The sequence below is a fragment of the Jaculus jaculus genome, chromosome 7 (assembly GCF_020740685.1).
Source record: "Jaculus jaculus isolate mJacJac1 chromosome 7, mJacJac1.mat.Y.cur, whole genome shotgun sequence".
NCBI lineage: Eukaryota > Metazoa > Chordata > Mammalia > Rodentia > Dipodidae > Jaculus > Jaculus jaculus.
Genome location: NC_059108.1, coordinates 120,271,773 through 120,298,995, shown reverse-complemented (window position 1 = coordinate 120,298,995; position 27,223 = coordinate 120,271,773). Strand labels below are relative to the sequence as shown.

At 39.4% G+C, this 27,223-nt stretch overlaps 1 protein-coding gene across 4 annotated transcripts in view; it reads right to left on the bottom strand.

Annotated features, from left to right (window-relative positions):
- The window catches only part of Fut8 (fucosyltransferase 8), a 261,713-nt gene that overhangs the window by 194,863 nt on the left and 39,627 nt on the right, over nucleotides 1-27,223 (bottom strand). For 3 of the 4 annotated variants that reach the window (XM_004649268.2, XM_045155050.1, XM_045155054.1), the window contains exon 2: nucleotides 4,963-5,043. The exons of the other annotated variant lie outside the window; for it this stretch is intronic. The gene's annotated coding sequence lies outside the window, so the exon portion shown is untranslated. The remainder of the gene's footprint in view (nucleotides 1-4,962; nucleotides 5,044-27,223) is intronic. 4 annotated transcript variants of the gene reach the window in all.

Below are 27,223 nucleotides of genomic sequence, written 5' to 3'. Positions count from 1 at the left end.
TATAGAGTGACTTCTAGGTAGGTCTGGGCGTGAGACCCCCACCTAGGGGGGAAAAAAACTTATGTTTTTCCTGTGGAAGAGAAAATGCTCCATAGAAATAGGCAGGACAAAGACAAAATATAAACAGGGAAACAACTAAGACTTCTGTAATTCTAATCAAGATCACAGCACAAACATGAAAAACATCAAAAGGAGCCCATTCTCTGTCTCTCTCTCTCTCCCAAATAAATATTTTTTTTTTTGAAATAAGAAATACAAGCCGGGCATGGTGGTGCAACACTTTTAATCCCAGCACTCAGAAGGCAGAGGTAGGAGGATCGCCGTTAGTTCGAGGCCACCCTGAGACTACATAGTGAATTCCAGGAGAACCTGAGCTACAGTGAAACCCTACCTCAAAAAAACAAAAAAAGAGAAAGAGAGAGAGAGAGAGAGAAATGCTCTATTAAGTGGGATAAAACTTAAATCTACAACTAAATTATGATCAAAATTTGTTTTAATAATCAACATATAAAGTAGGTCCACCCAGGCCATGATAGTACACACCTGTAATCCAAGGACTCAGAAAGCTGAGTTAGGACTACAAGTTCTAGATCAAACTCTGAGGTTTACCTGGGCTACGTAGAAAACACAAGGCCACCCAAGCTGTAGACCAAGATACTGTCTCAAATCTAAAAGGAGATGGGAGTGGGAGGAGGGCTAGAAGGTATATTCACCATAATGCCAACAATAGCCATGTTAAACTTGTGGGTGGTAGTAGTCTCTCCAGCCCACTTCCCGTTTCTTAAAAATGAAAATACATTACCCCAAATGTGCAAGCCTACTATCAGGAGGAAATAAAATTTCTAAAGTTTTCACATCAAGTCAAAGGACATCATACCAAGTTTTTACTAATAAAACTCAAAAATAGCCTTTCACTGGGTCAAAAAATGTAGAGAACTTAGAATTCATCACACATTCTCACGGTGAAAAAAATTGGAGGGAAAAAAAGCAACATACACTTTTCTCAATCTCTCACAGAATTGAGGTGGGAGAACAAACTGCTGTTCCGACACCTGGACAAACAGGCATACACAGAATTAATGTGCAGGGCGATTCCAGCCAGCCCTGAGCGCATGGCACAGGTAGATACCAGTTCCAGCAGAGCAGTGTGCATGGGGGGCAGGTAGACATGATTTCCTCTTGCCGTGTACGTTGGGGATGGGGCCTGGTAGACAAGGGTGGTTCCTGAGCATGCAGGGCTGTGGAGGCTTTTTCTGTTCTTGTGGGGCGGGAAGGCAATCAGTTCCCCTGGCTTGCTCCAAGAGGCAGGAAAGGAACCACCAGATCCCCACACAAGACTTGTTGGGGCAGGCTCACAGGTAGAGATCCACCAGCAATAATCAATTCCAGTCTATAAACACATGACCCAGGCAGGTCCCACAACCCCTGTGACTCAGATCCAACACCCCAAGCAGGTCCCCACCATCCCCTTACCCTGCCTGCAGGGAGTTGCCACAGCCAAGCCAGGAAATGAATACCAGAGATATAACAGGACCCTTCCTGATTACTGAGTCAGGCACTCCAGGACCCCACCCAGAATTCGCAGGGGTGAATACACAAGAAAGACCTGGCTCAGGCGCAAGAGCACCCAGTCAACACCCATGAATATACCACCCTCCCACTCCTACCTCAACCAAACCTGAACAAGGCAACCAGCATATTATTTCACAAGAGATAATACTAAGAGATACTAATTGCTACAGTCCCAGCAAAACAACACAACTACTTTAAGATGGGAAAACCCCAACACAAAACAAAAAATGTATGGCACCAGGCCAAAAGATCTCCACCAAGGACAATTAGCCCCACAACGGAAGCTTCCATTGCAAACCTGGAGGAAACTCCAACCATAGAACCTCAAAATGAAGCTATGGTAAATATATTCAACAAACTTAAAGTGGCCATTAAAAAAAGGATGGAAGAATTAGTTGAGAATGAAATAAGCAACTCACAAATGAATTTAAGGCACAGCTGAATGAAGAAAATCAACAAAAAGAATTCAAAAACTCAAATTACAATGCAATAACAGAGGCTGAGAAATTCACGATTAAAGAATGCATGGGTAGTGGAAGAGATAAAAAAAATTTTAAATTTTGTGGAGCTGAATGATAATAGAAACAAAACATACCAAAAATGAATGGGACACAATGAAGGTAGTCTTAAGAGGGAAGTTTATAGCACTAAATGCTTTGTTTTTTTTAACTGGCAAGGTACACAGTAATTTTTTAAAAAGAAAAAGCCATTCAAGGAAATGGAGTCCAATAAAACAATACATTAGGCAGCTGGGATCCATGTGCCTGCCTGGCCAGATGGCGAGCTACAGGAGCAAAGACCAAATGAGGGGATTTTCCAATTGCATCAGCCTCCTCACAAAGTCAAGAAACCTGAGGGGAGACAGCAGAGACCAGAATACAGGTGGGACCAGCAGAGCAATTCCAGAACAACTTTAGGCTTCCTGCACTCTCCCAGCTTGAAAGAAAATACTTGAAGGAATCCTTCACCCTTGCAGAAACAGAGAGAACTCGAGTCAATAACTTAACCATCCAGCTGAAGGCATTAGAAAAACAAGAATAGTCCAAACCCAATAGTACCAGATGTAAAGAAATAAAGATCACAGCAGCAATCATTGAAGTGGAAATAAAATTTTAAAATTGAGGAATGAAAGAGCTAGTTCTTTGAAAAAATAAGTATGATTAAAAACCCCTAGCAAATTTGACCAAAAGGAAAAAAAGAGAAGGTTCAAAGCAACAGGACCAGAAACGAAAAAGGCTATACATTATAACAGACCCTAATGAAATTGGGAAAATCATTAGGACATATTTCAAAGATCCATAAAATTGGAAAACCTGGAAGAAATATATGAATTTCGTAAGTTATACCACCAACTAAAACTAAACTCAGAAGACATAAACTACCTGAATAGAGATATAACATCAAAAAAGATTGGAGCTATAACTAAACGTTTCCCAACAAGAAAAAAAAAGTCCAGGCCCAAATTGTTTCACTGTTGAATTCTATCAAACCATCACTGAGGAATTAAATCCAATTTTTCTGAAGTTATTCTACACAACTGAAATGAGGGAACACTCCCTGACTCCTTCCATGAAGCTGGCATTACACTAATACCAAAAACAGATAGACATGAGAAGAAAAGATGACTACAGGCCAATATCCCTAATGAACTTAGACGCAAAAATTCCCCAAAAACTTCTCACAAACCGAATTCAAGAACACATCAAAAGTATCATCCACCTCTATCAACTAGGTTTCATCCCAAGGATGCAGGGTTGGTTCAACATACGGATATTGATAAATGTATCACATAAACAGACTCAAACTCAGGAACCACGTGATCTCTATGTATGCAGAAAAGGCCTTTAACACAATTCAACATCCTTTCATGACTAAAACACTGGAGCAGATAGGAATAGAGAGACCATATATCAACATAATAAATGCAATATACAATAGATCTAAAGGCATTATGCTAAATGGGGAAAAACTCAAAACAGTCCCATTAAGGTCCAGGACTAGGCAGTGGTACTTACTCTCACCACTGCTTTTCAACATAATACTTGAAGCCTTGGCTCAAGTAATAAGATAAACAAATAAAAGGGATACAAATTAGAAAGGGAAAAGTCAAACTAGGACTATTTGCAGATTACATGATTCTATATATAAGAGAACCAAAAAACTCCTAGAAGTGATAAATGTTCTTAGCAAAGTGGTAGGATATAAAATCAACACAAAAATCACTAGCCTCAGGGCTAAAGAGATGGCTTAGCAGTTAAGTCGCTTACCTGAAAGCTTAAGGACCTGGGTTCAATTCTCCAGTACCCAACCACATAAGCCAGATGCACAAAGTTTTCTAAAGTACATTTGCAGTGACTAGAAGCCCTGGTACACTCATTCTCTCTGTCTCCCTTCATTGTATATCTATCTCTCCCTCTCCTCCCTCTGCCTCTTTCTCTCTCAAATAAATAAAAATGAACAAAAAAATTATTAAAAAAAAAAAAGCTTAGGAATTCATATGGAAGCACAAAAGGCCATGAATAGCCAAACATGCTCAGCAAAAGGAACACCGCTGATGGCACTGCCAACCTGGTTTCAAGCTATAGTAGAAGGCCACAGTAATAAAATCAGCATGGTACCAGCATGAAAACAGGTACATAGATCAATGGAATAGAACTGAAGATCCACATATGACTTCAAGTAACTACAGCTACCTGATCTTTTGACAAAGGGACCAAAAATGTTCACTGGAGCAAAGAAAGCATCTTTAGCAAAAGGTGCTGGAGAAACTGGATAGTCACATGTAGAAGACTGAATTTAGAGCCCCTCCTCTCAGCTCACACAAAAATCAGCTGCAAATGGGTCAAGGACCTCCATATAAGACCCGAAATTCTAAATCAACTAGACGAAAAAGTAGGGAGAATGCTCCAAACTTCTGTGGCTGTTTTAACTGTGAATGAATATATATTTGTCAATATTCTTAGAATGAACATTAAAAAATGAATAAATACGCTAACATATGAATAAATGTTAATGTATGGACAAATACACCTACAAAAACCAGCTACTGAAAATGTCAGACACTTTGAAGGTAAGTTATATTCATTGTCAACTATGCCACAGTATTCTCAAAGTTCAGTGCTCCATATTCAGCCTCAATCTGTTTTATCTAGGTCTATACTTTAAAGCACGAAAACATCATGCAAAAAAAAAAAAAAAAGGAAAGTGTGTTTGACTTTATGAAGTATGGACTGTACTAAGTAGGTAGTCAGGAAAGGTTTCTCAATTAATACACAATTCACTTGAGATTAGTCTAGTTTTACCGTTCTACTTCATTGGGACATGCATGGGTAGCTTTGACCACAAAAAAAGATACAACACTTAAGCAGTGTGACCCCAAAGTGTACTAACCTGAATAAAAGCATTAAAGCACTTTATCTTGACCAAAAACGCTACCAGAGTCATGGACAGCCTCTTAGCAAAAGCAGCAACCTAAAACAAAAGAAAATTAGATTAAATTTACAATATGCATATTTAAATTCACATTATTTTAAGGAATCAATATGATTAATGGACAAGTAAAATGGCTTCAATAGATTGCTATCAAAAGCTCACTGTGTATATATTTGCAAGTCACTAAGTACAAAAAAATCTAATAACATAAAGATTCAATACATTCTATAAGAAATGTATCTTTTTTAGTTACTTTACAATTATGTTAGAAGATAAGATTATTCATGTATTAACATTATTGTGAGAATTAGGACTGACATCATTAATTATGAATGGTTTTTCCTCTGATGAATAAAGCTTAGTGAAATCGATTTGACAAAATTTGATCAAATGTAAAAAACCATCATCACTACAAACACCTCCATCATAGAGGTAATCTAACTATTTTTATTTTAAATTCCAAGAATCAAAATTTAAATTTCTGAAGCATAACAGTCTAAAAGAACATTCAATAAAATGTTCTAAGCAAAATAAACACATTTGCATAGAGTTTTACTATTTATCTCATCTGATAGATCTATCTGAAGAAAACAAGCAACTCTGAAAAGTACATGAGCCTGAAATGTCAAACATGAAATCTAAAATCGGCCAAGATTTATTCTTTCCTGAAACTTCACCTAAAAGTATTTGCCAACTTTCCACAACAATCTAATGGTGTGGGTTTTAAGACTATTGCCGCTGCAGAATAATAACTTGTAGCAAATTTACCTTTAGGTGATAAACACATGCAAAACCATTTTAAAAAATGCAGGGTGCCAGTTTCCAGATCTTGAATAAAAATTAGTATGTGGGCTGGAGAGATGGCTTAGCAGATAAGGTGCTTGCCTGTGAAGCCTAAGGACCCAGGTTCTATTCCCCAGTACCCACATTAGCCAGATACAGAAGGTGGCACATGTCTGGAGTTTGTCTGCAGTGGCTGGAGACCCTGGCATGCCCATTCTTTCTACCACCCCCCCCTCCAATAAATAAATAAATAAATAAATAAATTATATATGTATGTATCTTTTATATACAAATGTGTGTATATATGTATATATATGTATATACATATATATATGTGTGTGTATATATATGTATATATATATATATGTCTATATATATATATATATAGAGAGAGAGAGAGAGAGAGAGAGAGATATTCCTTTAAAAAAGAAAACAAATCAAATCATCTTTATAAGCATTTTGTCCTTCTGTCCAGAGACATGTTCTAGATACTGCTGCAGGCCAGAAGATATAAAGCAAAACACAAGTTTTACTATATTTATGAGAAAAAAAAATCTACATTCATTATAATGGAGGTAGCAAGAATTACTAGAATGAAGTACACGAAAGGTTATAACTTTGCAGAAAAAAAAAGCTCTAAAGATGTAAACTGGGGTTCAATTAGGATCTTTGACAATGTGAATCTACACACACTCAGGCATGTGTCCAAGAATCAGGCCAGAACAAAAAAGAAACTGTTGGATGCTTTTAAAAATAAGGTTGTGTAAGTAAAGACACAAGGGAGGGAAGACCCAGTTAAATATCTAGAATAAAGGTTAGAATGATGAAGAGGCTCTGCCTGATAGTTGGTGAATCACAGTCTTCTATTCTGTCTGGTGAACTGAGGTTCCTGGCTCAGGGTGAGCTCTGAATTTTATATAGTTCCCTAAATTCCTTTGGGTGGTTCTTCCTCAGCCTCAAGTAATTTCCTTACAGACATGTACTAATCAATAAATAGTTAAAATCTTAACAGGGACTTCTACAGTCCAGCAAAGTTCTCTCTCTTGCAATGCTCTCCTCTCTGGAACTCTACCTATGAACTCTGTCTTGGCTCCCCAGTATCCCAGCTCCATCTCTTCAATTAAGGGAGACCTCTAGACTCCTCCTAGGTTCTAATCCCTGCTCCAAGCCTAAAACTTCTAAGAAGGTACAGCACCTAGGGCAACTGTAGGCTCACCTCATTTTTACCCCATCTCTCAAGGTTTAATGGCATATGTTTTGTGAACTGTTGTTTCATTATTTTGCCCAGTTCTTCAGTGGTGGAAAGTACTGGTCCCTGTGAGCCCAACATCACTGAAAATACTTTTGATTCTTTTAACATGATACTATGAGATGTACTGGCCTTGTGAAATCACAGAATACTGAAAATCTCTAAAAATTAAATGTACTCAATACGACTCATAAATCAGTTAGCTACCTGGATGCTCCAAAAGAAGTATATAGTTGATCCAACAGTGAGATAAAAATTGTGTAAAAGCAGAAAATATGGCCATATTAGAAACTAAAGCATATAATAAATGCTTAATATGTGGTAGAATAGAAGATTAATCATGTTTTGTGAAATCGTGGCAAATAACAGGGCACAAACAATAAATAATACTCAGCAATAACCAATAATAAAAAGCCAGCACAGGAAAAAAAAAAATTTGTTTTAGATAAGATACAAACTGAAAGATTTCTTTGAAAATAAATAGAGCCCAGGACCAGTAGAAATGCATATGATTTCCTATTTGCTCAAAGGAAATATATGGAGGAAATAATTCATTTAAGAGGAAACGCTATACTTGTATAGCATTAGAGGCACTGGAATTCAAGTCCAGTATTATAAGATTTGCCTGTAATCATACCAAAGGTAAATATACTATAGAAACAAATGAGCCAGGCATGGTGGCACACACCTTTAATTCCAGCAATTGGGAGGCAGAGGTAGGATGATCACCATGAATTCAAGGCCACCTTGAGGCTACACAGTGAATTCCAGGTCAGACTGGGCTTCATTGAAACCCTACCTCAAAAAAAAAAAAAAAAAAAAAAAGAGAGCGAGAGAGAGAGAAATGAAAGAAGTACACAGAGCTAAACAAATATCTTAAATTTTATTTATATAGGTAGAACAGGAAGAAAGAAAAATGCTTTAGGATACATTCAATATGAAGTAACAAAAGGAATTCAGGAATCACAGGTTTTATTCTCAGTCTGCGGGATTGAAAGTCAGTCATTTCTCCCTTAGAAAGAAAGACTTGTGGGCTGGAGAGATGGCTTAGTGATTAAAGCAAACCTGCAAAGACTAAGGACCCAGGTTCAGTTCCCCAGAACCCATGTAAGCCAGATGCATATGGTGGCACAATCATCTGGAGTTTGTTTGCAGTGACTAAAGGCCCTAGCACATGCCCATATATTCATTCTCTCTCACACAAATATAAATAAATAAAATATTTTTGAAAGAAGAAAGACAGACTGAGTTATAATGAAAAAATCCTAGGTGGGGGCTGGAGAGATGGCTTAGTAGGTAAGGTACTTCCTTGCAAAGCCTAAGGTCTCATGGTCTATTCTGCAGATCCCATGTTAGTCAGACACACAAAGGTGAGGCAAGTACAAGGTTGTACATGCCTACTAGGTGCAAGCATCTGGAGTTTGATTGTAGTTACTGAGGCCCTGATGTACCAGTTCTCTCTCCCTCTCCCTCTCTCCCTCTCTCCCTCTCTCTCTCTCTCTCTCTCTCTCTCTCTTTCTATGTGTATGTGTGTGTATCTCTATCTCACTCAAAAAACAATTAAGAAAACAAATCCTAGGTGGGAAAAGAAAATAAAACTGGTCCATTGAGGCCAATCTTAAAAGAAATAATATATCCCATTTTAAGACAGAAAACCACATACTTAAAATCACACATGAAATGAAGAAAAATCTAAATTTGCAGAAAATCTTATTTAGTAGATGACAAAAATAAACTCTAAAAAACAAAGAAAAAAGTTCTCCACAAAGGACTAAAAGGTACAAGCATGTTAAAAATAAAAAGCTAGAGAGCTAGAAAGATGGCTCAGTGGTTAAAGGCCCATGCTTGCAAAGCTTTATGGCCCAGGTTCAAGTCCCCAGTGCTCACATAAAGCCAGATGCAAAGTGGAGCGTACAGTGGCAGGAGGCCCTGGCATGTGCACGTTAGCACGTGTGCGCTCCCCCACCCCCTTCCCTCTGTCTCTTTCAAATAAACACATAAAAACATTTTTAAATAATAAAATAAAAGCTAAATGTAACTCAAGCACCACTGAGTCTTACAAAACTAAGAATCCTAAGCCAAGCTTCAAATATGGAATTCTAGATGAAACTATAGATACTGTATGCGAAAATATGAGATTCAAGTGGTTGGGAACAACTGTGAATGCTTACTATGAGTAACTTTAGTCCTGAAAATGCGGCAATATAAATCAAGTATGAGTATGAGGCTGCCCTAGCTTATATAAAAAGCCAGTCAAGTAGGACCTCAATGTCTCCTAGCTATCAGTATCAAGGGAGAAGATATATTATATATATAATGATATATAATATATAATGATTGAGAAGGTCGACTTTAAAGGACAATATACTGATGTTTGTGAACTTTTCCCTTTCCTTCTGCCCCTGTAGCTTCAATATTACAATAACTCTGGTCCAGCAAGGGAAGATGTATTATCTTTGTATTGGCAAAGAAGAATATGTAAGGCAGGTAATATTAACAGAAAAAAAGAAGAGTATTTGTGCTAATAACTAAAGAGGGGCTGGGGAGATGGCTTAGCAGTTAAAGACACTTGCAAAGCCTGCCAGCCCAGTTCAATTCCCAAGTACCTATGCAAAGCCAGATGTATTAAGTGGCATATGTGTCTGGAGTTCATCTGTAGTGGCAACAGGCTTTCACTTTCTCTCTCTCTCTCTCTCTGAAAATAGTTTTTGAAAACCTAAAGAGATTAAAAATGAATTTTAGGAATAAATAAAAATTCTGAAGTTTATCTGTCCTGACACTATTTTAACAGAAGTGAATTCATCTTAAGATTGTCAATCTCATATTTATATGTAAATATTTCTCAAAATTATCCTGACAACATTACCTTAAGGCAAAATAAAAATTAGAGATTAACTTATTACTGAACTCACCTACATGGTCAAAATAACAGGGCACTAAACGCAGCCTAGTGGCCCAGTCCATAATCTTACTACTAGAAAGGCTAAAGCAAGAGGACTGAAAGTTCAAGGTCTGCCTGGAAAACATAGTGAGACTCTAACTCAAATATAAAGAGTAAAAAGGGGCTCAGAAAATGGGGAAGATTTGTCAAGGAAGTGCTTACTGTGCAAGCATGTGGACCTGAGCTTGAGCCCTTAGTTAGCACCCAGGCATGGCAATGTCCACCTGCAAGCCCAGTGCTGGGAAAGCAGAGAAGGAAGATCCCGGGGTTTCTTGGTAACTAGTCTAGCATCATCAGTGAGCCCAGGTTCAGTGGGAGACCTCATCTCCAAAAACAAAAAAAGGTAAAGAATCATTGAGGAAGAGACCCAGCACTGACCCTGGACCTCTACACATGCACACATGTACAAATACACACACGCACATACACCAAGCATACACATATACACACAAAAAAGGGGGAGGGTTATGGATATAGTGGTGGAGTGCTAGACTACTTGCCTATCATTAACAAGTCCCTATATCTCACTATATCTCAAAAAAAGAAAAAAAAAACTACACCTAAATCAAATTTATTAAATTCTATTTAGTTTCTTAGTAAATAAAAGCACCCATTTAAAAACATTCATATCTGGCCTAGGGAAACTTCTAAGTTCTGTTTGACATTATAAATCGCCTCCCATTTTTGTTCTTCCTCCTCCTCAAGCAATGTTAAAAATTATTGTAGCAATTTAAGTGTCTTTTGTCTTCTTTAATTTATAAATTTGTTCAAATAAATTTGCTTTTGGAATAATCTAAAATACAAATGAGAATTCTGAAACTAGAAAGGAAAATTGTATCAATTATCTCATAGTTAAGATCCTCTTACAGTCATTATCCTTTCAGTTAATGTGAAATCAGAAGGCAAAGCAACAAAACTTCCATCATCTGTAAAATACCTCCTCCTTACATTTCCCATAAGACACCATTGTAAGTTCTAAGTCTTTAACTTGCCATACACTGTAATTAGCTGCTTTCCCACTCTACCTTCACAATATTTTGCACACTGTAAAGGCAGAACTTGTGTTATGCATCTCTTTATTCCTCACTCGTTCCCAGCACTATGCTTTAGAATGTATATAACATTTTCTGCTTACCAATATCCTTTTTATCTATTTCACAAGGCAAATGCAAAGACAAAATAGCATAATTATCTATTAGCATACTCCGTGTAAAATAAAAATGACTTGCAGATCCCAAATGGATTTTATTTCAGTGTGATCTCTGGCTGCTCTGAACCATAGCTGGCAAAGCAGCATGCTCTGGGGCATGGAGAACAAGTGGCCCTTACAATGAGCACGAGTGTGACGAGGACTCCGTGGCCCCTTTTCTCCGTTCCCTACAGGCTCTAGAGCGCACCTCAACTGTGGTAAAGCTTTTATGGACTTCCTGCCCACATTATCCCAGAACCAGTGGGAGTTTTATGGTTTTCTGTAGCAGCTCCACTTCCAAGCCTACAGTTCAATAATAATTTTGATGGTCGGTTGGCTGGTTGGTTTCTACAACCTTGCAAGTTAATTCATCCCTAAAAGCATCATGGTGCATCATGACCTAACACTATTTCTGTGATGTTAACTACATCACTCATGTTTCTTTACAAGTTTTAAATGCCAATATAGATGTATAATATTGCTTTATCTGCACTAATTTAAGTAGGAAACAAGTAGTAAGCGTCTGAGTTATAGTACCTATAAAGAATACATTCTTGAGGCTGGGCATAGTGATGCACGCCTTTAATCCCAGCACATGGGAGGCAGAGGTAGGAGGATCATCATGAGTTCAAGGCCACCCTGAGACTACATAGTGAATTCAAGGCCAGCCTGGGCTACAGCAGGACACTACCACAAAAAAAAACAAAAAATAAAAGTAAAAATACATTCATGACACGAGAAAAGAATATTTTTTTATCTTTGTTTATTCATTTATTGGAGAGAGACAAAGGGAGGGAGGGAGAGTGAGAATGGGTATGCCAAGGCCTCCAGCCACTGCACATGCATCTGGCTTACTTAGGTACTAGGGAAATGAACCTGGATCCTTAGGCTTTTGCAGACAAGCACCTTAAATGCCAAGCCATCTCTCCAGCCCAAAAAAAAGAATCTTGAAATCAGAATGAAGAAGCTCAGTTTCTAGTTGCATCTCTAAACAATAATTTATTATATGAACTTAGTTATAACATTATCATTCCCTTAGATTTCTAGTTGTTCTTCTACAACAAAGGAATTAGATTAAATCCTGAAGGTCTCTTGTAACTCGAAAATTCTACAACTGAAAGTCTGAAATAGCCACCTTCTTAGAGACGTTAAAATTTTCAGATTTACATTTCTATCAATCTTTATTACTTTTGGCTAAACCGGACAACAACATTTTAAATAATTTAAACAAGATGTATTTGAGTAACCAGTAACAGAAACAAAATTTCTGTTTAATCTTATTTCAAAATTTTCTCCAAATATCCTTTAAGCCATTATTATTGAGGAGGTATTTTCCTACAACTCTTCTAATATCAAATCATAATGATCACACTTCCCTTACAATGAACTGAAATAAAAATGCAGCAATAAACACATAAAATTTGCTTTCCAACACCAATTCAGGACCTCTTCAGCACTACTTTAATAAAAATACTTTTAACTTTTAGAAAAGTTTTCAATTACCATAAAAGTTGCCAAAGTAGCAGGTACCATGTATCATGTACATGGATTCCTATGTTCGTATCTTTCTTATTAGTCATAATAAATAAAACACTACTATTAATCAAGCTCCACTGGTCTTTTCAGATACATACACAAAATAAAATCTCCAAAGGAAAACTTTTAGGTACAATAAGAGGACTGAGAAGATTGGCTCAGGAGTTAAAGGCACTTGACTGCAATGTCTGTCGGCTGGGGTTCAATACCCCAATACCCACCAGATGCACAAAGTGGTGCATGTGTCTGGAATAAGTTGGCAGTGGCAAAGGCCTGGGCATGTTCTACTTCTCTCTCTCTCTTCCTCCCCGCCTTCCTACCTCCCCTTCCTTTCCCTACCCCCTCTCTCTCTAGTTGATAATTTTTTTTTTAAGTTTTTAAAATGAACAGTGAATAGTGCACACCTTTAATCCCAGCACTCGGTAGGCAGAAGCAGGAGGCCCACTGTGAGTTCCAGGCCATCCTGAGACTACATAGTGAATTCCAGATCAGCCTGGGCTACAGTGAGACCTTACCTTGAAATAAAAAAAAAAAGAGCAATGAAAATACAAAAACTTGCATGAAAAACATGTATTTAACAGGATATATACTGAAAACAATGTGATGTGAAGACAATGAGAAATAATGTGAAGAGATAAAATCAAATATACTAGAATCAATAATAAGTGCAAAGAGCTTAGCTGTCCTAGTCAAACAATAAACATGGTTCAGATTGGCTCAATGAGGAAAATATGCTACATGTAAGGACAGATGTCCAAAACAAATTAGAAAATGTTAAATGGAAGAGGAAATAGAGGTAAATATAATGGGCTAATATAACCAAAATGAAAGCATAGGACACAGGTTGTGATCTTAATTAATGGCAAGGTTAAAATCAGGCCAAAAAACACATAACAAGCCAAAGGAGGTTTTGTTTAAAAAAAAAAAAAAAACAGTAAAACACAAAGTAACAAAGGGAAAACAAATCAGGAGTATTTTCTATTCTTCAGGCAGAATAGTCACAAGTTTTATAAAGCAAAATCTATAGAAGCTGTATAATGAAATTAAAACAAACAGACTAATAGATAAAGCATTACAAGACCTAAGAAATATAATCAATAAGGGAGATCTTATTATACTATACTGAGTTTATTCTATTGTACTTTATACTCTGATAGAGAAAATCACCTCATTTCAAAATATGAAGTAGTCCCCAAACTTCATCATATTTAGGTCATAAGTTTCAATAAGTTCAATAAAACAGAAATAACACAAATTATGTTCTTCTATCATAGTGCTATAAAAGCAAATGTAGGCAGAGAAGTTGCCCTTTTGCAGCATACTTTTCTGTTCTTGTCTAAAGGGTAAATTCATTCACCACTACCAATGCCTTCCCTTGTTACTGGAGTACCAGTCCACTCTAGTTCTGTAACCCAGTACTATATACACTGTACATACACCTATTAAAATAATTAAAAGATATTAATTTTTTAAATTTTTTTGGTTTATTTTTATTTACTTATTTGAGAGCGACAGAGAAAGAGAGAGAGAGAGAGAGAGAGAGAGAGAAAATGGGTGTGCCAGGGCCTCCAGCCACTGCAGACGAATTCCAGATGTGTGTGCCCCCTTGTGCATCTGGCTAACGTGGGTCCTGGGGAATCGAGCCTAGAACTGAGGTCCTTAGGCTTCACAGGCAAGCACTTAACTGCTAAGCCATCTCTCCAGCCCTAATTAAAAGATATTAAAACAACAACAATAAAAAGCTCTTCATTCTAAAAATGTTCTATATTAAAAATATGATTGTGAGGAGCTGGAGAGATGGCTTAACAGTTAAGGTGTTTGCCTGCAAAGCCAAAGGATCCTGGATCAACTCTCCAGGACCCACGGTAAGCCAAATGCACAAGGGGCGAATGCATCTGGAGTTTGTTTGCAGTGGCTGAATGCCCTGATGTGCCCATTCTCTCTCCCTCCCTCCCTCTTTCTCCCTTGATCTCTCCCCGCTCCACCTCTTTCTCTCTCTCAAATAAATAAATAAAATGTTTTTTAATATATATGATTGTGAGCTGGAGAGATGGCTTAGAAGTTAGGGTGTTTACCTACAAAGCCATAGGACCTAGGTTCAATTCCCCAGGACCCATGTGAGCCAGATGCACAAGGTGGTGCATGCATCTGGAGTTCTTTTCCAGCAGTGAGAGGCCCTGGCATGCCGAGTTTCTTTCTTTGTGTGTCTCTCAAATAAATAAAATTTAAAATTTGTTAATTTTTTTAAGACATTACTGTGCTGGGCATGATAGCACACACTTTAATCCAAGCACTAGGGAGGCTGAGGTAGGAGGATCACTGTCAGTTTGAAGCCAGCCTGGGCTAGAGTGAGACCCTGCCTCCAAAAAAAATTTAATATAAAAACATGGATTTTGAACTAGAGACATGGCTCAGAAGTTAAGGCACTTCCTATACAAGCAAGAGTGTCTGAGTTCATATCTCCAGATCACATCCAAACACCTGGGTGTGGCCACTGTGCCTATAGACCCGGTCCCACAGTAACGCAGAGACCTGAGAATTACCACAGCCTCTTCTCTCAACCTCCACAATTATTAGTAAAGAAAGAGAAAGATTCAGTCTCAAAAGAAGCCAGGTAGAAAAGCAATTGAGCAGAACACCCAATGTTCTACTCCAGGCAAAGCAGGCAAATGACCAACACCAATTAATTAAAAGAGAAATTTACCTTTTAGCAACCACTCATATTGATAACAGACTTAAACAAGGTTTCTCAAAGGGATGTAAAAGTAGTTAACAAAAGTTTGAAGAAAGGCCTAAGGTGTAACTTAGTTGGTACCCAACATGCACCCAGGCCTGGGTTCTATTGCCAACACTGCATAAACTGGATACAGTGGCACTATGTCTGTAGTCCCAGCACTCAGAAAGTGGACACAGAAAAATCAGAAGTTCAAGGGCATCCTCTACTGCACAGCAAATTGCAAGCCAGATCAGAATACATGAGATCCTGTCTCCAAAAAAGTCTGAAGAGGGTTGAAGAGATGACTTAGTAGTGAAGGCATTTGCCTGCAAAGCCTAAGGGCCCAGATTTGACTCCCCAGAACTCATGTAAGCCTGATGCACAAAGTAGCGCATATGTCTGGAATTTGTACTAGAGGCCCATTCTACCTCTTCCTCTCCCTCTCTCTAATAAATAAATAAATAAATTTAAGTCTGATGAGAAAACAGAAATTAACATAGTCTCAAATATTTCCTCACAAGATACTTCCTAATTGCAAAGGAAAGAAATGATACCTTTATGGGTAAGAAAACTGCCAAGTGACCAAAGTTAACATCATGTTAGGGGATGTCATTTGTCAATCAGATATACCACCGTTACTACTGTAGTATCCCTGCCAAAACTACATAACCTAATTCTACTGAGAAGAAACATTACCCAAATCCAGACTGAAAGACCATCCACAAAATAATGGGCCTACACTTTAAAAAGTAGGTGTCAGGGGACTTCCGGTCAAGATGGTGTCTGCCTAACCATGCCTAGCCTCCTGGGAAGAAAAGGCAAGATGTTTAGGTTCACTGGATCGTCTGGGTGTGAGCACACTCTAACAGACCTCCAGCGGGAGAGCACGGAGGAGGAAGGTAGGGAACCCTCTGATTCCCACGCTCTCAGGTAGCCCCCCAGCCCCCCAACCCCCTCAAGCAGCCGTCCTAGCGCAGTCCCAGCCGCAGGTTCCTCCTGCACTAACCGCAGGCAAGGGGACCCAGGCCGGCAGGCTAGTGATCCCCCAGGGGACCTCCACGCAGGAACACAATTCAACTCAGCATCGCCCTTCACTCCCATGCAGGACCCAGGCCAGTGTGCTAGAATTCCCCCACTGATGTACTGCCACTCATCGCGACCCCCACCCCTGTAAGGGGACCCAGACAAGCAGGCTAGCACTCCCCAGGGGACCTCCACACGGGGACACAGTCCTACTCTCCGCCACCCCCACCCCTGTGAGCAGACCCAGGCCAGAGGGCTAGCATTTGCCCAGGGGACCTGCGCCCAAATGCCGTCTCACTTGCGGCTGCCCTTAACCCTGTGCGTGGTCCCAGACAGAGGGTTAGCATCTCCCCATCAGACGTTCCCACCACCACAGAGCTCTACACAAGAACTCCGCTACCCCACCCCAGTGCACCAACCCAGGCCAGCAACAAACTAGCACTCTCCTAGGGGACCTCCAGTGCCAAGGCCAACCCACTCAACAACCCCCCCATGCCATACCGCCCACGCCACACCACCCTCGCAGACCCAGGTCAGCAGGTTAGGGCACCCCGGGCCACCAGGGGCCTCCATGCTCCACAGCCTCTCTGTGCATAGACCCAGGCCAGCAGGCTAGGGTCCCCCCCGCCCAGGCTCTCCTGCCACAGGGGACCTCCACGCCCACCCCCCCATGTCACCTGACACACAGCAGTCCCAGATCCCCACCCTTCCCTGTCATAGGACTGCAGTCCCATCCACCCCCTGCTACAGGGCCCCAAGGGACCCGCTGTCCTACCCCTTCACCCTTCAGCGTCACAAAACCACCACGCACTGACATCCTCCCCCTTCCACAGCCCAGCAACCATACCGGTCTACTTTGTCACATTCCCCCCATCCCCTCCCTGTCCCCTCAGGCCACCTGACTAGCAGTCCCATACCCCAAATACAACAAGCCCCTTCATCAGGTCCCCAGACCCCATCAGAGCCTCAAGGGCTCCTTCCCTCTGAGCAGGAGGCCCTACTGCTATCAGAAGCCTAGTGGAAGTAAACATAAAAGGGAACATCACTGAAGACACTTCAAGGGTAGACTACAGCTTCCTCCTAAATTAAATAAGACTCCTGCACCATGATGGGCAGACCACAGCACAAAGGGAATAACATTAAATATCAAATGCAAGTAAATCCAACAAGATTTCCCACAATGAATGTCTCTAATCAAAACAAGGAAGAGACAGTAGGATTAGAACCCCAAAATGAAGATACAGGCTATTCAACCCTGACCAAGCAGAACTTGAGAAAAGCAACCAAGTACCGATAATCATATGAATGCTTTCCTCACTAGGTTAGACCTAACAGAAAAGAACCAGGAAGGGTTCCAAAGACAGTTAAATGATCTGAAGTAGAGTGGGGGAAAAAAAAGAGGACCTCAATAACCAGCTGGCTAAGCTCAATGAAGACATAAATAAGTGCAAGTATGAATTCCAAGAAGCATTAAGAAAATCAGAAAATGATGTGAAAAGGAAACTCAATAGAGGGATGGAAACTATACCTAAAAAAGCAGTAGAAAATACAGACCAAATTGAACAAATGCAAAACCCTCTCAAGAACAAAGTCAGCCATGTGGAGGATAGAAACTCAGAACTGGAAGATAAAACAAAAGAAACAGTTCGTGAGTCCAAAAGTTTCAATAAGTTTAAAATTTTTGAAAATAGAACATGAGGGAACCATGGGATACCTTTAAGCATCCCAACATTTGGATTGTGGGAACACCAGAAAGGGAAGAAATTCAGACCAAAGGCCTGAAGAACTTATTCAACAAAATTATCAAAGAAAACTTTCTCACTCTCTCAAAAGAAAGTCCCATCAAGTGACAAGAAGCTAACAGAACTCCAAACAGACTGGACAAAAGGAAAAATTCTCTAAGACATATTAACATTGAGACTCTACACATTGATACCAAAGAGAAAATCCTACAAACAGCTAGGGAGAAGCAACACATTATATACAAAGGTAACTCCATCAGAATTACTTCACACTTCTCAGTGGAAAGCCTGAAAGCCAGAAGGACCTAGAATGGAACACTGCAACGTCTAAGAACCTATGGCTGCCAACCCAAGCTACTCTATCCAGCAAAAGTATCCCTCATAATAGATAAAAATTTTATCATGATAAAACTCAGCTTTACAACTATATAAACACAAAGCCAAACCTGCAGAGAGTACTTCAGGAAATTCTGCACACAGAAGAATCAAACAACTAACCTCAAGTGCCTACTAGAAGCAGATCACAATAGCCAACCTCAGAGAGAAGGCACAAAAACTACAAAGTCCAAGAAAACACCAAACCACATAAACCACCACAATATGGCAGGGATTAAATCAAACCTGAGTCATTACCCTAAATACTAATGGCCTTAATTCACCCATCTAGAGACATAAGCTAACAAGGTAGATCAGAAAATTAGGCCCCTCAATCTGCTGTCTTCAAGAAACCCACCTCACCACTAAAGACAGATACCTCCTCAGGGTGAAAGGGTGGAAAATGATATGCCAAGCAAACAGAATAAGCAAGCAGGCAGAGCTATGCTTATACTGGATAAAATAGAGTTCAAACCAAAAGTAATCAAAACAGACAAAGAAAGCCACTTCTTACTTATCAGGGGAACAATCTAACAAGAGGATATCACAATCATCAATATTTATGCACCTAACACAGGTGCACCACAATTTATAAAACAAAACATCAGGCTGGAGAGATGGTTTAGTGATTAACTGCTTGCCTGTGAAGCCTAAGGATCCCGGTTCAAGGCTCAATTCCCCAAGACCCTCACAAGCCAGATGCACAAGATGGTACATGCATCTGGAGTTCGTTTGCAGTGGCTGGAGGCCCCAATGCACCCATTCCACTCATTCCATCTCTCTCTTTACTCTCAAATAAATAAAAAAAAAATTAATTACTTGACAATAAAACAGAAATAACTACCAACACCATCATAGTTAGGGACTTTAATCTCCACTATCAGCAAAAGATAGAACATCCAAACAGAAAATTGACAGGGAAGTGAGAGAGCTCAACGAAACCACAGACCAATTAGACCTAACAGACATCTATAGAACATTCTACCCAAAATCCACAGACTACACATTCTTCTTAGCAGCCCATGGAACCTTTTCTAAAATAGCATATACTGGGTCATAAAGCCTACTCCATATATTTAGGAAGATCAACATAATTTCCTGCATGATTGTAAGATCACAATGCTGTATGGCTAGAAATTAACAACAAAAGATAAGCCAGGAATCCCATCAGCTCCTGGAAACTAAACAAACATTTTTAAATAATAAATGGGTAGTAGACAAAATAAAAAAATGAAGCTGTGAAATTTCTATAAATGAATGACAATGAGAACACATAGTACCAAAACTTATGGGACACAATGAAGGTGGTCCTCAGGGGAAAATTCACAGCACTAAATGCCTTCATAACAGAGACAGAGAAATCCCAAATCAATAACCTAACCATCAACCTAATGGCACTGGAAAAGCAAGAAGAATCCAACCCAAAAAGCTCCAGACAGGAAGAAATAATTAAGATCAGAGCAGAAATTAATGAACTAGAAACTAAAAAAAAAAAAAAAAAAAAAAAAAACTAAGTAAATTGATGAAACAAATATCTGGTTCTTTGAAAAAAGAGAGATCACAACAGACACAAGTGAAATTGGGAGAATCGTCAGGACTTACTTAAGAAACATTTACTCCACAAAACTGGATAATATGGAGGAAAAGATGGATTCCTGGACACATACCACCTACCAAAGCTAAACTCAGAGCAGATTAATCTAAACAAACCTATCACACCCATCAAGATTGAAAAGGTAATCAAAAACCTCCCCCAAAAGAAGAGTCCAGGACCAGATGGCTTCTCAGCTGAATTCTATCAACCCTTCATGGAAGAACTGAAACCAATCTTTCTCAAACTGTATCACACAATCACAGAACAGGGGAAGCTTCCCAACTCCTTCTATGAAACTAGTTATCACCCTAATACCAAAACCAGGTAGAGATGCCACAAGAAAAGAAAACCATAGGCCTATTTCCCTGATGAACTTAGATGCAAAGAGACTGAACAAAATCCTCACAAACCAAGTTCAACAACACATCAAAAGCATAATCCACCTTGATCAAGTAGGCGTCATCCCAGGAATGCAGGGTGGTTCAACATATGGCAATCTATCAATGTAATACACCACATAAATAAACTTAAACACAAAAACCACATGATCATTTCAACAGAATGCAAAGAAGCCCTTGACAAAATATAACATCACTTCATGAACAAAACTTCATGAATAGGCATGGACAGTTTATAGTTCAACATAATAAAGGCTATATATAAAGCTCCTAAAGCCCAAATACTACTTAATGGGGAGAGATTGAAGGAATTCCCATTGAGATCAGGAACAAGACAGGGTTGTCCACTCTCACCTCTGCTCTGCAATATAGTACTGGAAGTCCTAGCTCAAGAAATAAAACAGGAGAAAGAAATAAAGGGGATACAAATTGGAAAGGAAGAAGTTAAGTTATCCCTATTCACAGATGACATGATTCTATAAATAAGGGACCCAAGAACCTCCATGTCAAAACTTTTAAAGGTAATTACCTCCTTCTGCAAAGTAGCAGGATACAAAATCAATGCACAAAAATCAGTACCCTTTCTATATGCAAAAGACAAAGATACCGAGAAAGAAATAAGTGTCAATGTCTCATTTTGAATAGCAATAACAACAACAAAATACCTTGGAATAACCAAGGATGTGAAAGACCTATACAATGAAAACATAAAAACACTCAAGAAAGAAATTGAGGAGGACTTGAGAAAATGGAAAGACCTTCCATGCCCCTGGATATGCAGAATTAACACTGTAAAAATGGCAATATTACCAAAGGCAATATACAGATTAATGCAATACCAATAAAAATCCCAACATTTTTCTTCATGGAGATAGGAAAAATGATCTCAAAATTCATATGGAATGGCAGAAGGCCTCGGGTATCCAAGCATATCCTCAACAAAAGAAACACCTCTGGAGGCATCACCATACCTGATCTAAAGCTATATTACAAAACCGTAGTAATAAAAAGAACATGGTACTGGCATAAAAACAGGAGTATAGACTAATGGAATAGAATCGAGGACCCAGACTTTGGGTCAGGTAACTTCAGCTACTTGGTATTTGACAAAGGCCCTAACAATGTAGGCTGGAAAAAAGACAGCATCTTCAACAGATGGGCAAACTGGATAATCATATACAGGAAACTGAAACTCAATCCATAAATCTCACTAAGCACAAAAATCAAGTCCAAATGGATCAAAGACTGCAATGTAAGACCAGAAACTTGGCTACTACTGAAAGAAAAAAATAGAAGAACTCTCCATGATATAGAAACAAAATACCAGTAGCTCTGGAACTTAAACACTCAACCACAGGGATCTCATGAAGCTGAAAGGTTTCTTCACAAACACAATTAGCAGAGCCAACAGACTACCCACAGAATGGAAGAAAAATTTGGCTGGCTATACAACTTACAGAGGCCTAATTTCTAGAATCTACAAACAAGTCAAAAACCTAAACAATAAAAAGTCAAACAACCCACTCACAAAATGGGGTGAAGAACTGGGCAGAGTTCTCAGAGGAAGAAATACAAATGACAAACACACACACTTAAGAAAATGTTCATCATCCCTAACCACCAGGGAATGCAAATTAAAACAACCATGAAGTTCTACCTTACCTCAGTAAAGATAGCAAACATTTAAAAAAAAAAAAAATAGCCAGGCATGGAGGCGCACACCTTTAATCCCAGAACTTGGGAGGCAGAGGTTGGAGGATCACTGTGAATTCAAGGCCACCCTGAGACTCCATAGTGAATTCCAGGTCAGCCTGGACCAGAGTGAGACCCCACCTCGAAAAACCAAAAAAAAAAAAAAAAAATGCTGGTGAGGATATGGAAAAATAGGAACCCTCATTCACTGTTGGCAGAAACATAAGATGGTACAACCACTATGGAAAGCAATATGGAGACTCCTAAAAAAGAGACAAACCCACTTATTCCCTTAATGCACATTTACCCTAAAAGCTCCATGCCTCAGTTCAGAGAGATTTGCTAAACCATGTTTATAGTTGCTCAATTCATAATAGCTAAGACTGAAATCAACCCAGATGTCCATCATTAGACTAATGGATAACCAAGATGTGGTATATCTACACGATGGAATTTTACACAAATGACACAATGAAATTTGAAGACAAATTGTCGAACCTGGGACAGATGATTCTCAGTGAAGTCACCCAATCACAGAAAGATAATCATCACATGGTCTCACTCATCTGTGGCTCCCAACCTGAATCTGCCCAAGATGCTAACATACCTAATAAGCATCTCAAGGACTGGACAATAGGGAGGGTGGGGCAGGAGGAGATGGGAGGGTATGGGTTGGGGTGGGGGACACAAAACTGGACCCAAATGGCAATGGTACCATAAGTTAGGTCCTTGGAGAGAACACCTGAATCACAGGGCCCCGGGGAGGGTAAGAGGTAAATTAATCTTAATTTCCTGCCCCTCCCTTCCCCCGCCCTCTATCTCTCTACCTATCTTTCCTCTTCTTCTCTTCTCTCTTCTATCTCTTTTATATTACCTATATTTTTCTTCCTTCTTTTCCTTGGTGCTGACCTGTATCTCCCAGTACCAGCATGTGGTTAACAGCCACAATGAGCTGTTGATCAGAGAGACCTACAAAGTTTCCCAAAAGAAGACAGATTTCTGTCAAAGTATTTGATGACCCACCAAAGGTTAGTAGTAAGACCTTACTGCCAAAGACATCATGTGCTGTTGGTACAGAACAGAGTGACCTGGCTGGAATCTGGAAGAGAGTCAGTCCCCAAACAGTTAGCTTGTCCAGTGCCAGAAGGTGGTACCTGAGCAACTGGGAGAAAATAACCAACATCTGTCCAAGAATCTCGTGCTCTAAGCTACTCCGCAGCAAACAACCTGATGTGATGCTCACACAAGTGCAATAGTGGCACGCAGCCATGGTGGGTAACCAACTGCTCTGGATTTGGCTGATCCGCTCAGTGGAATGGAACCCAGAGCTGCAGCTGGGAAACAAGTCAGAACCATATCCAAAAATCAAGCCCACTCTCCATTATGAAGCTCCTACCAATCGTGGACTACAAGAGGGCCTATACCTATTAAATTCTCTCTAAGATTATAATAGTTTATTATTAAAAATTATCCCATTTTTCTGGTGCTGACTTCACTCTCCGTTGAAGAATTTGCTTCTCTTTTTCAGATGGATGCAGATCCTGAGAAGAGTTCAGCCCATCACACCTCACCAGGGCTCCAACTAAAACCGAGTAACTGGGAAAATGAGCAAGATTGCTGCTTTCTTCGTGAACCTGGTACCAGAAAGGGTGAAGGAGATAGACACAGAGGACACTCAACTCCTACCAAACCAGATATCCAGAGACAGAGAGGTTCCCAAGACCTCATCATTGAAACAGACCTAAAATGAACCCATCATGGCTCAGGGAAATTTGCAGAACAGGAGGGTCCCTGCAGAGGGGTAAGGATAGGGAGGAGGCTAACGATGGTACCAACGTGGCTGTATACATACTGTGTACATAACTAATAAAAAAAAGTCACTGTCATAAAAGAAAGACAAATTGTCTTTTCCAAATTAAAGAAAACAAAATGTGAAGAACTAAAAGCAACCTGCAATTCTGAATTTGACCCTAGATTAAGAAAAAACAGTTGACTTCCGGTTAAGATGGTGGCATAGGTACCATGCCAAAGCAACCTGGGGGCGGGGGAGAGCCAAAATAAAAACCCTGCAAAATACACACTTTTACTAAAAAGTGAGGTGTATAGGAAATTGAAATGGCAGCAGAAGTAGGAGAGATCCAGAGCATCCAGAGCCCACACAGGCTGCAGAAGTGGCTCCGGCAGGTCCTTGGAACCACAGTAGCGGTGCACCAGAAAGCCACCTGGCTCAGCTTGAGCCACAGGAAAAGCCAGGTGAGGGGATTTTCCACTCACACCAGAGCTCTCCGCAAACTCAAGAAACGTGAAGGGAGAACAGCAGTGAACAATGGAGGAGACCACAAGGTAGAAGAACACGTGGAACAGCAAGAGAACTAGAGCAGCATCGGCAGCCTCCCCTGCCCCAACGCCAGTGCCCAGCTCCAGCGAACAGAGCCAAAACACTCCTGACCATTGGAGATGGGGGAGGTGAGGAGCCACTATCATGTAAGAATATCATTGGTAAAGAGCAGTAAAGTGATATTTAAGAAAAAAAAAAAAAAAACCTCACTCCTGACCATTGGAGATAGGGGAGGTGAGGAGCCACTATCACGGAAGAATATCATTGATAAAGAGCAGTAAAGTGATATTTAAAAAAACCCTCAAAAAAAAAACCCTTAATCCTGAAAAAGTATCTTTTGAACAGTATGTGTACTGAAATAGAATAAACATTTCTGTGCATACCAAGACAATTTCCTTGACTGTATCAAAGGAAAGCTACTGCACTACTTGAATAACAAGCTGAATAAACTACTCTTTTCATAGAACACTGGGTTTTTCTGAGGCTTTTTAAATTTCTTACTGTGTATGCGTTCATGTTCATGTGTATGAGTATGCTAGTGTGAGCACATAAGGGCCACAGCCTAAAGATCGGAGGACAACTTTCAGATAGGTCCCCTACCTTTTTGTTTCATTTGTGCAAGATTAATGCTTTTAACTGAAAAAATTATGGTTGTTCTGACATGGGTATTTGGCAGATATTTTCTCAAAACTGAACCTGATAAGCCTATCACTTCAAAAGGCAATTGCCAATGGCAATTTGAGCCTTTAATAAAAATTAAAAATGGAGAAAACATGTATTCACCACCACAAGCTTAATAGCTCTTCTTTCTAATGAGATCTGTTGTTAAGGAGATTGGTATTGCTATTAGCAAGCGTAATTTTTCATATTGCTTAACAACAAATTTCAATATTTAGAAGATCTGCATAATTTGGTGAACCAATACATTCCAAATGACCCAAACTTAATTTCATAAAACCATTCAAAATTAAAAATGCAACTATGGAATTTAATCAACAGTACAAAGTGAAAAGGTTTACTTAGAAAGTTTCAGATGTCTGAATTTAAAAAATTATTTTTTAATATGTAATATCAAAAAAGCATCTACAATCATCTTAAAAGTAATTAAAATAATTTCAAATTTCCCAACTCAGTGAGGCCAGATATTCTTCATATAGTTTCCCTAATACAACCCTGGAATATATTGAATCAAGAAATTGATAGAAAAATGTAAACATTTTCTGTATTCAGACATTAAAGAGATATGCAAAAGTATAAAATGATACTACCCCTTATGGTTATTTTTAAATCTGTTTTTTATTGGCACCAATGTAAACATATAATTAATCCACTATAATCCCAGAATTTAGGAGGCAAGAAGATTGAGAGTTCAAGACCGAATTGGGACCACAAAGCAAGTTCAAGAACAGCCTCAGTTATATACTGAAACACTGTCTCAAAAAACCAAGGAGTGAAGATATATAACTCTGTGATAAAACATTCTGCCTAACATGCTAAGGGCCCTGCCTGCCTCCCAAAAATTAATGTCTTATATTTGTCAGTTTTAATTTCTAGTGTGAGAAGTATCAATATAGCAACAACCATTAAAAAAAAACAATGAAAATTTGCAGTAAGATGGATCTGAACAGGAGTCTGAAGCCAAGTGAGAGGCAACAATTCAAGTACTCAACATGTGCAAGCAGGAAGACAAGTTGATGTCAGCCTGTATCGAAGAGGAAGAGCCATCCCCCAGAAACAGAAGGTTCATGACCACGTATCACAGCAACAGACTGGCTTGTCAAAAAATTCATTTAACCACCATGGATAAAGACTGAAACATGCCAGGCGTGGTGGCACATGACTTTAATCCCAGCACTCAGGAGGCAGAGGTAGGAGGATCCTCATGAGTTCAAGGCCACCCTGAGACTACACAGTGAATTCCAGGTCAGCCTGGGCTAGAGTGGAACTCTACCACAAAAATAAAGAAATAAATAAAAACAACTGAAGCAAAAAAAAATAACCACCTCTGTTAGCATAGCTCCAATTCAATTCAGCAAAATTAAAACAAATGTTTTGGTTTTTTTAATACAACTAACTTCTACTATTTTAAACATTTTCTGAAGGGATTCAATAGAGGATGGCTTTGGAATAGGGAGACTGGAGGTGGTAGAAGGGAATTACCATGGTTTATTGTCTATACTTATGGAAGTTATCAGTATTTTTTTAAAAACAACAGTGTTTACCAGTGAAGTCATCTATCCCCCCCAGCTCAGAAAAGTGTTTACAAAACCAAATATGAGGACCTACGTTTGGGTCCCCAGCAGCTACATAAGAACCAGACACAGTGGTTAAGACCTTTATCCTACACTGGGAAGTGGAGAACAGGAGCTTTCCCAGGGCATGCAGGCTAGCTACTGTAGCCAAATGGTGAGCTCCAGGTTCAGTGAGACATCCTGTGTCAAAAAACAAGCTAACAGCAACAGAAGCTTCTCTTTTCAAATGGCAATGACCACTGGGATGACCCAAACAACAGAGTGCTGAGAAGAAGGGACAGAGGAGTGTCCAGCACTGAGACATCTCACATCCTCCAAGGCTCAGGGTCCATTGTGGAAGAGGTGGCAGAAAGAATGTAAGAACCAAAGGAAGGGTGCCACTCCTTACATA